Source organism: Nelumbo lutea, chromosome 3 (genome assembly GCF_056320005.1).
Source record: "Nelumbo lutea isolate HS-2025 chromosome 3, American lotus-T2T, whole genome shotgun sequence".
Taxonomy (NCBI): Eukaryota; Viridiplantae; Streptophyta; class Magnoliopsida; order Proteales; family Nelumbonaceae; genus Nelumbo; species Nelumbo lutea.
The window spans coordinates 18,372,978-18,388,683 of NC_142686.1; positions in this window are offsets into that span (position 1 = coordinate 18,372,978).

Genomic DNA, 15,706 nt, shown 5'->3' on the forward strand with positions numbered 1-15,706 from the left:
GTGCTCACATTATTTGGGGTGTTCTTGTTCATCATAGGGAGTGTACCTGGCTATTGGCTCGTCAGGAAGCAGGAAGCAGAAAGCAGAATGTGTTTGGATTCATTTGATTAGTAATAACCTGCACAAGAACAATATGCAGTAGCTCTTGTGGATTCTTTGCTTAAGAACTTGTCAAGATGGTGGGAATTTGGTTCTTTTTTTTTTTTTTGTGTGTGTATGTGTTAGAGTACTGAAGAATTAAATTATAAAGCATTATATATTAACACAAACTCTTAATATGGAATGGCTAAGTTGGTGAAACCCACCAAGTGTTGCTCCAGGATGTGGTCCTCTTGATATGAACAATTATTTTAGAAAATGATATTTTCTGATATTTGATTGAAGATGGAGATGGAAAACAGAAGTTTTCCTAAAAGTTAGTAGATATTGTAGGAAAATGGTTTTCCTTTCCAAGTTTAACAGAAAACCAAAAGAATTCGGGAAATAATTTATTCCTTATTGAGTATTGTTTTATGAGGAAAATTCGGTTTCCTTTCATCATTTTAGTTGCAACCAAAGCTGGAATAGTGTAACTCATTGAGTGCTGATCCAAGCACATTCCTATTTTTGATAAAAGGGCCAAAACCCCAATGGAAAAAAAATAAAAGATACCCATGACTAAATTCGTATAGAATGATATTCAGGATACATTTTCACTATTAATTAGGGAAAATCCCATCAAATCACCTTCAAACAGCTCTTATTTGGGACTCTATAACTGTAGTGACAAGATAACAAACAAACTAATAAATATTTTGAGGGAAAAGGGAGCATCATTTAACTTGTAATTAAGATTGGTAAAGTAATGTTGGGAAAGGATAAGAAAATGAGGGTATTTGGGTCAAGTTGGAAATTCCATGAGAAGTTTCTAATAGTTGATCTCTATTCCATTGTTGTTGCCCTTTCCACCCTCTAGGCTGTGTCACAGGGAATTAGAATGGTGTAGGAGATTCGTGAGGCACATGGATGCCCACAACACTTAGGCCTTGTCAAACACTGCCTGCCTCTCACCAGCCCACCCATAATGCAATGTGGGTCATCTCTTCTTTCCTCTTTCCTTAACTAATTGTTCATTTTGTCAAAATTTTTGGCATATTTTGTTAATCTAAAAATCAAACAAAAATAATTGCTTACTACTTGTAATCTATGGTAATTAGTAACTCGGCATTGCTAATATTTTATTTATGCCAATTATTTAATATAAGCCAGAGGCTAGCTAGAAGACTTTGAATGCATTGCTGATCCTTCTGCAATAGATTACATTTCTAAACTTACTAATATTTTTTTAGGCTGAAGTGGAATGTTTGATTGGCTGTCAACTGTAGAAATAAGGTTAGACAGTAAATTGTTTAATTTAGTTTTTATTGATTTAATAAGAAGGAACATTTTTGTTGGGGATTTGCTTGAGAGGCTACATGATGAAGTTGAAAAGGATTTCTAAACTTTCCCAAACAGCCACACCAAACCAAAAACTAATCAGAAGAAACGGGGAAAAAGAGTAATTTTACCCTTCCCCAAAGTTAAGGTAAATGAGTTTTCTCAGAAAATAATCTATGTAGCCTTATCTATTCATTTCATTTATCAGTTCTCTTGAAAAAGAAACTGAGTATATGATTGTTGTATTGTTGAAGTTTCTTCCAAATTGTCTGAAAGGGAAATAATTTCATCAAATTTATTAGGAACATAATCATTGGTGCTCTATGATTGGGAAATTTGTTTTCAGGCATGTATGCATGTATGTAGACATGTAGATGAGTGCATACATACACAAAATAGACATCCATGTTTATGGACCTGGATATGCCCCTGTAAGTAAAGCAATAGATGGTGATTGTTGAGATGGGGAGGATTTGAATGAGGGATCAGGGATGCATCATCACATGCATGAAGTGGAGGTATCACATGGATGATGACTTAACATCAATAGGCAGCATGAACTAACTTATCATGATAATCCTTGCCCATGTAAAACAAGGCACATTAGTTATTTGCCCACTTTGTTTGGCACATTATTTTTATCAGAAGGCACTTTCATTGGCACATGACGGTTCCCTACTTTTTCCAAGAATATTCTCCACCAAATCACCATGTGCAATACCCACATCAATGAATAGGGCTTAACAGTCAACAAAATCGGATCATATCACACCTAAAAAGTTTACCTGATCAAAATAATTCTAAAACAATGAGAGAGAGAGAGAAACTACATCTTAGGAGAACCAAAAGCATCAATCATTTATCTATATAACAACCCAAGGAGTTCCAACAAGCAGCCCAGATTTTGTAAAAGGGAGAGTTCCACATTAGAGCTTTGTTGGAAGGTGGGGAAGGAAGGTTCCTTTTCTTTTCCTTTTACAGAGGAGGGTAATTGAAGTTTAATATGAATCAAAGCTTAGGATGCAAGAAAAAGACTCTGGGTTTGAAGTCAAAACTCAAAACCATATCTATTTGCAGTTTTTATCTTTCACTTAATAAAGCGCATATAATAAATGAGTTGTGAAGTATGTGGATAGCTTCTTTTTGCCCATGAACTGAATAGAATAAGCGCATATAACAAATTTATGGCTGCAACTACATGTGAAGAGTTTGCTTCACCACTCAAGCAACCCCAAAACAGAAATGTCACAAAAAGGTTAGACCTGAACCAAAATTTAATTTGATTTTGCACCTTTTAGCCCTCAATATCTGGACATGAGGATTTATGTAACATGGATAGATCCCACATGGAGATCACTTATATTAAAACTAGGGTGTTCATCAAAAACCGAAAAATCGAAGGAATCCGATTGAGTTTTGGTTTAAAATGTTGCAAAAAACAAAAAACAAAAGACTAATTTAGTTTTTGCTAACCTAGAGAAAAAACCTACGGTTAACTTTATTTATAATATGTATTATAAATATAAAAAATCAAAGAATCGAACTAGTAAAAAAACTGAATTAATTCGAAATATTGCAAAAAACAGAAGAACCAGTTCGATTAACCCTAATCAAAATTCATGTTGTGATATGATGATATCAACCATCCATATCCACCTATTTACTTTTAAAGTGGTCTGATTATGTCATATTTCCAAAGTGGGGCCTATCCATTAATGCATTAGAGCTAGCAAGAAATTTCCTATCCTATCTATTTGTGGAAGATGGGTCCTACCCATTTGCTCAAATACCGACCAACTTGACTAAAATAATACGTGATATTAGTTGGATATTGTTGCTATATTGTCCATAGGAGTGTTCATTATACGATTCAAATCGCAAAATCAAATCGAACCAAGTTAAATTTGCGGTTTTGTTTGGTTTATACTTATAAACAGTTTGGTTCGGTTGAGGATTTTTTAAATTATGATTTGTGGTTTCAGTTTGGTTTATTGAATTTTATAAACTGAATCAAATCGTAAACCGAAATGTTATATATAAATTATTATAATATATGATATATAAACATTATATATAATATATTTGAATGGAATGCGTAAAATTATAAATATATAGTGAATTCTTTATTTTATAATAAAATAATAAATAAAAATTTTAAGTTTTAGGGGAGCTATTTGGGCTTTCTAATTGGGTTAAGCCCCAAAAAATCATAGAATGGTCCAAAGTCTTCAAATCGTATTAGAAATTGTACCAAACTGTAATAAAACGGTTTGATTCGATTTAGAAATTTCTCAAACTGTAATTTACTGGTATGGTCTGAGATCTTCTCTAAACCACACTGAACCAGACCATGAACACCCCTAATTTCCAGATTATGGATGGAATTGTAGAAATTAGAAGCAAAGTGCAGAAAATATGAAGCATGATTCTTTGGAATGGTTTGGTGAGTGAGACAGTAACATAATTCAATAACAGAAATTTGATTAATTTAATTGCACCCTAAAGCATGGCAAGTAAAAAACAGACCACATAATTGATTTCTAGGTGAAGTGGACCCCAATTCATCTGTCTCATATGCCAACTTGATTGTACTCAGATCATTTAACAAATGCTTCTGTTAAGGGAACTGAAAAAATTGTCTAAGACACCTCACACCTCAGCTCTCAATGCTAATAGAGACAGTTATTTGGCCCACTATTGTGGCTTAGGGGGGGCTTTCCGGCTTTGGTTTGTTTCATAATGGGCCCACTTGGTTGCTGTGGGCCTGAGCCTAAGATTGTTATGCTCCTCACCAAGCCCTCACACCTCCCGGATGTAATATCCCTTTGAAAAATTCAAGGGCATGATGTTATGTGGTTCTGATCCTGTTTGGTTCATGCCAAAAGTTCAATACCAACTCTTGGTACGAAGATGACGATGGTGGGAACAAAGAAGATGGGAAGCAAAGTCGTGGATTAAGGGAACAGATGGTCAGAAATTACAACTGTCCTCTGTGTTGCTTCTTCCGTACATGTGACTCATGGTAAGGAATAGAGCCACTTTCACATTTTTAGGGCATCCACCTTTAGAGAGGCCATAGCCCAAACTTGACTGATTCAATTGTCCAGTGTCCAATGTGTAAAGTCTACTGACTTGTTCACATGCTGTTAGTGATGATCTTGCGCTTTCCTTTCATGCTTTATCTCTTGATCTTATCAATTTAGGTATCTGGATCATAAGAGGCCAAAAGGATTTTTGGCTGGATTTCAATCCAGCAATGATAATTAATATTAGGGTTTTGTTTTGGCACATTCACCTATAATCCAGAAATGAAGAAACTTGAAGCTTAAGCCTATTATGATCCAGATACCTAAATCAGTTGTGCTTTGGTCCACTGAATGGACTAGGCCTCCAATGTATGAATTGGGCTAGGGTTGAATCTGAGAGTCAAGTGTAGTATGATTTAGGGCATGGTACTATTTTGGCCCACACCCACGAAATGGTGTGTGTTTTCACATACAAACAATGAGAAGTTAGGCCAAGGTTCCCTACTAGAAAAGCAAATATCCATATATTTATGACAAAAGATGATGCAAATATGGCCACGTGGAGCCATGATGTACTGCCAGCATGGATTGTAGAATACTTTTGCCATGTCGCAATGCAATCCACGTCACTTCTCTTACATAGTATGATGGGTTACATGGGACCTCCCTCAACCCTCATGACTCATGAGGGAGCATTCTAACCGATGGAAAAGATGGGAGGTGAGAGACGTGCCAATTCAAGGTAGGCTATGACCGACCTATGAGTGGAAAGAACAGTGCAGTGTGATGGATAGAAAGCCTTAGTTATAAGACGGTTCTCTTGATTCTCAATGGAAGAATCATTTCAAATGACGCGAAAGGTTGAATTATGCGCACTGCGCACAGACATTGTGTGAAGGCCGTAGAAAGTTGGCAACTACATCTACAAGTTGTCTTGGTCAGAAGGAGCAACACCCCTTGGTTGAATTGGTCCAGCACTTGAATAAACCACCAATTTTTTTTTCTTTAAACTTCTACTGTTTAATAAATCTATGCCATTCAATCGGCAAGCCCTATTCACTGATGGCTGGCTTGTTCTAATAGAGACTTGGGATCGAATCCCACAACCACCAGGGTTGAGAGGGTTATGGATATGGAAGATGGGCCACCCCTGTTGTGTAGCCCGATGAACCCCCGGTCCCCCGCCCCTCCCCCAAAAAAGGCAAGCCTGCACTACAAGAAAAGTGATTTTTAGCGACATTTGAAAATGCTGCTAAAGATAAGTAAAAACGCTACTAAAGGGTATTGCGGCATTTAGAAATTACGCCACTGATATCTGAGTCATTAAAAGTTTTAGTGGTGTTTATCCCATTTTTAGTGGCACCTAAATAAATTCCAATAAAACTTGCTTTCAGTGGCGTTTATCCAAATTTTAGTGGCACTTATATAAATGCCGACAAAAATCATTTTTAGTGGCGCTTTCTTCCTCCTTTAATGGCAGTTTCAAATGCCATTTTTAAATTTAACAATGGCATTTATTGGCACATTTAGTGGCAATTCGTAGTGCCACTAAATAGCAACCGCTATAGTGGCAATTATAAGTGTCACTATAAGGGTACCATAAAAGCAACATTTTTAAATACTTATCTGTATAGTAGAATTTATAATTGCCACTAAAGAGTCTTAATCATTTTATTCATTTAGGTTTTAGTGGCATTTACAAGTGCCATTAAATGTCTAAACGCATTCACATGCATGCTAAAAAATAATAAAAATGAAGCAACAAAAAAAGATGTTGCTTATTATATAATGGTAATTGGACCTATATCAATAAATATCAATTTCATCATGTCCTTTATATCAAATGCATATTATATATTTAATTAAAAAAATCAAATAATTATAAAATTTAACCAAATAAACCATTTTCATATAAAACAAATTTATCATAAAATGTTTATATATATAATTGTCACTTTCAAATCATAGATCCATAATGGATAAGTCCAAAAACCAACAAAAAATCATTTCACTCTATGATGTCCAAAATCTTCATCAAAATCCAAAGTATACATCTTCAATATCCTCCATGTTAACAAATTCATGAAAAAACAAATACATCTTGTTAATAAAAACTAGATATAATATTATATCTTTGGATCTAATAATAGATGGCTTAAAGATAGATAGATAAATAGAGAGAGATCTTACATAATAGATATTAAAAACTAAAAACCAAACATAGCCTAAAACATCATCAATCACAGTAAAAACTAAAAGGGTTTGACTATGATATGGAGAAGATATGATATCTGAAAATTTTCTGACCAGTCAATTGGAAACATAAACGTGGTAGCTAATCAGGTGTTATTTATCAAAATTCATGGGTGGGTTTTGATTGGCCAAAACTCTTCACATACCATATTTCCACATCATAGATTTTCCCAAACTAAAAACCTTTCAATTCGATGACTATCTATTCAAACTTTCAAACTAAAAACCTAGGCCACACATAAAGAAGGCTAAATCTATTCAAACTTTCAAAGTTCTATGGACAATCAGCAATAGATCCTTCATAAGTTATTGGGTATATTTGGAACCATGGTTGTTTCTCAAACAATCTTTATACCTCAGTTTTGTCTTGGAAATCATAAAAGTAGGTATTGTTGTGCACAGAACCTCCCAATTGAAAATATCTAATAAGTTAAATAAAATAGCAATCTAATGGATTAAAAGAGATTAATTTTTTTGTAGAATGTGATCATGGTTTTCTGTAGCTTGTCCTTTGCATGGACCGGATATGGCAAATGGTGGAGATTTGTGTATGGAAAGCAGAGTAGGTAAAGAATAGAATAGGGCAATTTTCAACAATAATGACTACATAGAAATCATACATGGATGGAGAGGTAAATACCCAAATGGGCTTTACCTATGACAGACAACTCTGGCACCACCTACTTGACAAATCAAAGGGCCAAAGCAGTTTGTGAAAAAGGGTTATGGCTTTTCAAATTGAAGTTTCAATGGATTTGTTGATTGAGATTCAAAGTAGATCTAAGATGAAGCAAATTTTAACAGTGGTTATTTTGGAACAAGGTTCCTAATGGACTTATGTAAACTTCCATCCTATTTCTGCCTTATCAAGTGATCATCTCTCCCATCTAAACTGCTAAAATTTGTCTCCTTGCAGAAGGTGAAGAAGATAAAGCATGTTTGGCCCCAACCCTGTCAACAAGCAACCTCTTTAGTAAAACAATTGTTTTCAATTTCAACATCTGAAGATGAAAGAGGACAAAATGGCTAGTTGATTCATTGTCGCTCTAATCCAAGCCATAGTTAATACTATGCAGAAGAGCACCTAACAAGTTTCCATAAAGGTTTAACATGTACACATACATGTTTCATAGTTTATTCAAAAAAGTTTATGTATTAATAAACATCCAATGAGGTATTGATGACTTGAACAACTATGTCCAATATCCTAATGGTAACTCTGAGGATTCACAGGGCATACATGATTTACATGGAGTCATTTACCTTCTTGTAAAGTTCCTGAAAGTAAGATGTTGGCAATTTCATGTTTTCAACAAAATAGTATTAAAACAGAGGAAATGATTTGGGAGTTCTTTAAGGGACAAAACCATTTAGTATGCACTATATAGCCATCAACATATATGAAGAACAATCAGAAATCACAATACAAGCAACAATGAGTAGTTGTGTCATGTGTGCATGTACAATTCCTCAAAACTGTTGCAAAATAATGGAACCTACAAGTTGCACATTATTCAAGCACAAGACATCAAAAATCGTTGAATCATGCCATTTGAGTTTCAACTTGAAAAGATCCAATTTTAGCTTAAACAATCTTCAAATGGATTGTCAAGAGAAAATAATGAATTCTATGGTGGATGGAAAAACTGTCATAGACTAATTAATAGGTTTGAATTCAAATTAGTTGGTGTTGGTCACAGACTAATTAACCACTCATAAAGGAGAAACACAAAAATTATAAATATATACTTCTACTTATGCAACGCAAACTCCAATAAAAAAGTGTGAATAAGGAGAGTGATCGTTTTGGATAAAGAATTAAATATGTTGATAAATGAAGATATGGAAGCTTAATATTGAAAAACCGATGTTAAACAGATCCTAAAAGTAAAAGCAATCTACTAATGTACAGTATACATAGATTGAGATACGATGTGCTTAGAAAAATACAATCGGGATCTACTTCAAACACTAGCATGTAAAATGGGCTATGTAACCAACCACAAGTGAACACACCAGTGTTTCATACACATGAGACCCGAATGTGGTATGGGCCCATGTGGGTCTCATGTTTACTGAACACTAGCTTATTCACTAGTGATTGGTTATAGCCCATTTTAGACATCAGTGTTTGCAGTAGGTTTGGAGTTGGAAAATGCTTAAAAGTGGGTGTGAGGCAATTGGAGATCCTAAATGTTTCCATCATATAGTACTGTATAATAACATGTCTAGTACCAGTGACATAATCTAACCTAGAATGCAATATGTGGTGAATAGACAAACTAGATCTTCAACAGTTTCAAAATATGAGATTATATAGGTCTCATGTTAGTGGCAATTGCTTGGTGCAATGGTAAAATCTCAAATTGATAAGTGTGAGAGAATATGGATTTTAGTCTAAGAGTAGCCACTTTGGGCAATGGAAAACGAAGAGATAAAGAGAAAAAAAAAAAGCAAGGTTTAGTTCCATGTCCATTCTACCTGTCTCCAGACCCAAGAGAGTCAGGACAATCATAGGGTAATGGCCCTTTTAGATTATATATTTCTCAAGATTGAAATGGGATCTTTCTCAGTTATTTGGGAGCTTATTGTTAATCATTTTTTATTAGTAATCATATCAGACTTTATTAATAAACCAACAAGGTGTAATTCAAATTACACAGCAATCAGAAACAATTTTCACTTGGCTAGTCAACAAGCTCCCCATTACACACAACTGCATTCCTTAAATAGCAAGACTACAATGCATATTTTCCCCATTATGCCCTCTCTAACAAATTCACCTCCACTAAGTTAACATATCTTTGAACCTACCTGAAAAAGAAATTTGATATGGACATAAAGGACCTCAGCTCTTCTCTAATGTAATATTGAACTAAGGTCCCCTCTTTGTTCATTCATCTATCCTATTACCAATTTGGAATCTCCTTCCAATTCATTGGAGAATGCATGCCAAAGATCTACCAAATTGTAAACCTAGTAGTAAAGAGCGAATCTTAGCTTGACTGAAGTTCAGTACACATGGGCCCTAAGTAGACTAGTGGTTCCTTCATGATTTTTAAAAGCACTCCCCCACCTTGGATAGGTCTTAATTGCCTAAAAAGAACTATTTGAAGTTTAGTTTCAGTAGTCCTATATGAGGTCAAAGCCAATGTAGGTTCTTTCTCAATCTCAAAGTATTTGCATCCATAAAATCCATTAAATTAATTTAATCTTACTAACATCATTCCACCACAAAAACAAGTTTGCAAACAACCAACCAATTTTGTAGTAAGAGAAAAGTAAAGCTTAAATATAATTTTTGTCTTAGTAAAAGTTGAATGAAATTTGTCCTGGTTGCAAACCAAGCTTCGCTAATAATCCTTGCAAAACAAGCTTTGGTAAAATCAAGAGTTTTTTTTCTCAATCTCAAAGTTGTTTCCATCCATAAAACCACTCAAGTCACAGAAATATGACTAACACACACAGTGATTTAAAAAGTAGCGACCTACACTGGCTGGTTCCCTAGCTTGTGGTAGAATTAATAAGAAGCTTTGATTTGGGAGGGGGGGAATACCTATTGCATCAGAGGAAGACTGTGCAGTTGTAGTTCAACTCTATAAAGGGATAAAGGAGCAGAATTGGGTTGACTATATATACACATAGTGACTATACTTGTTGTATGTCATCATTGTATATATTTTACTATCGAAAAGCACCACCATTTATCAATAAAAAGTTATTCAAGAAATTGTTGGTCTTAGAATATTATTAAAAATGCTCTATTTCACTTGTTCTCCATGATGTCTTTGGGAAAAACCTCTTGTTTTATCTTTGTATTGTACGGAGGCTACAGAGCTATTAGCTAATGGCTGTTGACTGTAATTTTACATTGGAACTGGTTTTCAGTTACAATGGCAGCCCAAAAGGACTCCACGTGTTGCTAATTGTCAGCCATTCAATGGGAGAGAAAACCCTTTTCTTCTTCTTGGGTTTCCCTTTTCATTAACAAACATGAGGCCGAAAGGCTCTAATAATGGGATTGGCTTACTAACTAAAGAGTTCAAACTTCAATGGTGGACAATACCATCTCTCCACATGGATAAACTCCAAGTGGAATGTTGATTTAGTCACATCCAAAACATCCATCTAGTTGGGATTCCTTAAGGTTGACAGCACCAAATTCAAATGGGTAGCCTTGCTTCAAATCCAACAAAGTATGTTTTGAATCTAGTGGAAAATCCAAAGAATAGGTACTGGTTTTTTTTCTATTAGCAAAGAACTACAACCTACAAAAATCCAGGTAATAGAAACTTACTTTATTGTTGAAGCAAAAACTTTCCCTAGTGCATATTTGTCCAAAGATCACATGTCTACAACCTACAAAAAGAAAATAAAAATCAGTAAATTAAAGGTTCTAAAAAGGTAAGAAAACTAAACTTAAATGAAAAAAAAAACTTACCAATGAAGTCAACCAAGCAACACTTGAACCATTGCATATATTATGATTTGCATGTGATGTAGTGATACGATTCAGTAATCTTTCAATGTTATAGGTCTCATAAATTTGAGGACCTAGCAAAAGGGGAGGAAGCCCCCGTGGCAAAGTTCAGGAAACTACATGAAAGATCCTAAATAAGTATAGAAATCCATTAAATGTTCTTTTCAATGTTCAGGAAACTACATGAGAGATCCTAAATAAGTTTAAGAAACTACATGAAAGATTCGATAATCTTCAAGTGATCTGTTCTTTCTAATCACATGTATTAGTTAGTATTATTATTTCATAATCTTCAAGTCTGTCAAATGTAAAATATAAATACCTACTTAATAGAAATTACCATTCTTATTGTGAGAATGAAGTTGAAGGACTTTCATTTGGGAATAGTGTGTACTAGATTTAGAAATTACTAGAACCCATGCAAAACTTACTAATCAGAATAAAACACGACCATGAAAGTTCAAAGAACAATTTGCATAAATAAAAAAGAAAGATCATTCTTTCATAACATTTTTTAGTTGTCTATCGGTAATCTTCAAGTGATCTATTCTTTATAATCACATGTATTAGTTAATATTCTTAATTCATAATCCTCAAGTCTGTCAAATGTAAAATATAAATACCTACTTAATAGAAATTACCATTCTTATTGTGAGAATGTAGTTGAAGGACTTTCATTTGGGAATAGTGTGTATTGGATTTAGAAATTACTAGAACCCGTGCAAAATTTACTAATTAGAATAAAACAAGACCATGAAAGTTCAAAGAACAATCTGCATAAATAAAAAAGAAAGATCATTCTTTCATAACATTTTGTAGTTGTCTATAATAATAAATATATTCTAAGATTATTTGTGGGGATAATGTTCTTGAATAGTGTCACATATCAGAAGAGGTCAAGAAAGGTAAACCTGAAATGAAAATCTAGAGCATCCACTCTTGAAAATAAGATCCTTCAAAGCTTTCTTTGCATCTGCACATTTTTGATGTGTTGCATATCTCACATAGTTCTGATTCTAGGTATGTTGCATTAGAGAATCTCAAAGAAACATATATGCAAACGTTAAATGTGTTAGACAGTTTTGTATGCCCTTAGCTTCAATCAAAATTGATGTACTTTATGAGTTTATTGTAAATGAATAAAAGTGCATATTTGATTCATGTTCCCTTGGTATGTTTCTGTGTAATACCCTTAAACTGGACACTTATTGAGACTCGTGTTAGTTTAGAATGTTCACAGCCAGTGAGTCGGTCTAGGGAGACCTATCCTGACAAGGCTGACACTGTGGTGCCACCAAGTCGGTTGGGGTGGCTTGTCTCAGCTACCGGGGTGAGACCCTAGGCACATACAGTGTGGGATTAATTGAATCTTTGAACTGGACCAGATTTCCAGTATTGCCCTGGACCTTGGAGATTGATGGGCAAAACTGGAAAGTTACACCCGACCCCTACACTCGATTATGATACTGCACTAGGTGTCGGATCGGGGTGTCTTTGATGTACCATTCAGTGAGATCCTTAGCGGGGGTCAAAACCTGGGTATGTTGGGACAATCCAAGAATTCATCTGAGTGGGTGATCATAGTGATAGGATCAGCCCCTTTGTCGGACAAAGGTAATGATCGGGGATGCGCTCTCACTGTTGGAAACCAAGACTGTCGGCAACCGATTTCAACCGTTGAGATTTGTTTTGCAAAGTATATTTTATATGAGATATAAAAGTATATATATTATGGTTTCTAAAATGTTTGCAAAAGGTTTTAATTCCCGGGATCCATATGAGTGGAGAGTGCAACACTGTTCCTTGCAGCCGAGGGAGAGGTCCTCTCTTGTTGAGCAGTGTATGATCATTAAGGGCTGAGAGGTTAAGTGTAAGACCATTAAGGATAATACCTGATGGGCTAATCTTGCATCTGCCCACAGTCCCTGGGTGTTACACGGTGGCTTGGCCCAGGGACCACTTAGGGTAAGTGTTGGGCCCATAGAGCCCATTCGATGGGTTTCAGGGGGTTCACTGTCTTTAACAGTGTATTCGACCAGGCCTTGTAACAAAGGCTGGGCCGAACCCATGTGGCTGATGTGTAGATCAATGCTTGGGTCCCACGTCATACAAGGAAGCCCAATTGGGCAGCAGTTAGGAAGGTTAAGTGAGCACATAAGCCTGATGGGCCTAAAGTCTATTTCGAACTGGGCTATTTATTTAGTTAATTAAAGGGGCGAATTCTGAGATGGATTAGCAGATAGGATAGGGTGTTAATCCTATCCACTCAGAGAGTCCAGATCTGAATGTGATTTAGATCTAGAAACCTCCTAATGGGATTAGGATAAAGCTGATCTAATCTGCAGATAAGATAAGGGTTTATCCTTATCACTAGAAGAGAAGGCTGAACCAAATATGATTTGGATAAGCACCTCCTAATGGGATTAGGAGCTGATCTTTTAAGTTAACAAAAGAAGGAAGGGGGCGGCAGCCTTGAGAGAGACCAAGAAACACATCAGATCTTCTTTAGTGCTGAAATCAATAAGAGAGAATTCTGCACCCTGCGAATACTCTCTTGCCGCCTCCCTGCTCTTGTCGCCCTGTTTGCCAGTTCGATCTCCAGCTATGGGAGAAGTCAAGATTGGATCTTGACGTCAGTTCTTTGAGAAAGGATTGAAAATGAAGCTGTGCTCACGTACCATTCTACTGATTCTTACGAAGGACAGAGTTCTTGGGGAAGAACACTGTTGATTCTGCTCCATCCTGCACTGCGCCATCTTCAGTGGGAGCAGTCTTTGGATCCTTCCTTGGGCGTGAACACCTTCGTTGGGAGATATTACTTCTCCGTATCAGGTATTATTCTCTCTCATTCCTTTTGGTTCAGATCTGGTTCAGTTTAAGGTTCAAGATTTATCCTTGAAAATATGATTTTCTAAATAGGGAATGTGATTCCCAGTTGAAGGGAGAGGAAAAAATTTTTAAATTCGCCCCTTATTCCACAATCTTTGGGCGTCCATGTGATGGATCTCTCATCCTTTCAAAATGGAGGTAACAAAACAAACTGATGCAATGCTAACCTGGATTGGGCAATGCTAAATAGGGCAATCCTTCTGGGCTGAATTGGGCAATGCTGACCTGGCAAAAGTGATCAAACCTTAAATGGAGGTAACAAAATAAACTGATGCAAAGAAAGAGGTAACATCAAGAGGCCAACATATATGCAAACACATGTTTCACAAGTTGCACTTTTAAGACATTAGGCTACTAAGAAAGACTAGGAAAAAATAAAGAAAAGATCATCAATTTTTTATTGGAACACAACAAATAAGGGAATAGAATTCTTGAGAATTGCAAAATCAGATGGACTCTAGATTAGGTTGAAAGGGGTTCTTGGTCATACTGAATAGGCTTTGCATACATACAAGTGATTCAGGTAAAACCTAGTACAATCTTTCCCAGTAACTGGATGCAAACTCAAACAAGTCCTTTAGATCAATTATTTTAAAACATGAAGGCAAGATGCAAGATGTTCTACCATCCTAAGGCATGAGGTGTAAGCCTCCCAGGCATGGAATTTTTAATTAATAGATAATTAAAAATAAAATCAAATAAATAAAAAAGTAAATATCCAAAGAATGGAAATTTTTATGAGAAATTAGAAAGTTTCATATTTGCAATTTCTAATAATAAAACCATCACATCTAAATATAGAATTGAAGCATTTGTATGCAGCTAACTTTTTCCCACATCAAGTGGTCTAGCCTTCTCTTCCAACATCTTTTTTGCCAAGAAATAAAATCCCCATTATTTTGAAGGGGACTTAAAACCATAACTACACACAAATGGCAATAGGGGGAGGTTAATTTGAACACCCCTTGTTAACTAAGTTCAATTTTGTAGGTAATTTATCTAAAATCAAAAACCGAAATAAAATCCCCATTATTTTGAGGGGGATTTAAAACCATATCTTCACACAGAATGGCAATAGGGAGAGGTTAATTTGAACACCCATGTTAACTAAGTTCAATTTTGTAGGTAATTTATCTAAAATCAAAAACCAAATATATACTTTTATTTTTTCTGGACATCACAAGCTCTAGGGTTTCTTTAGTTGTTTTATCAAATCACCATTTTGCACTACTTAGTAGTACAAATAATATTTATACTGAAATTTCTAATCAAGAGCAAGTGGGTGGCTCCTAAAACAAATAGAAAACAAAAAGAAAAACAGAAGCTTGTGTTTGGGGGCTTATGCAACGAGAGAAGACAAAAAATAGAAAAACAAGTTCTTCAAGAACTATTACAAGAAGAATGTCCAAATGTGAGACAGATTCAATTTGGCAATGACAAAAACAGGTTCTTCTCTAGAAACCAAAGAAGCAAAATGATACCCAATAGAGAAAGAAGATAAAAAACAAAAAAAAAAACAAAAACAAAAAAAAGCCTAAACTGAGAATGCCCAAATGTGAAGGATTCGATTTTGAGGAGATTAATAGTTGAATCAGCAACAAGAAACTTCTTCGATGGAAATTGTTCACCAGAGAGAGTTCGA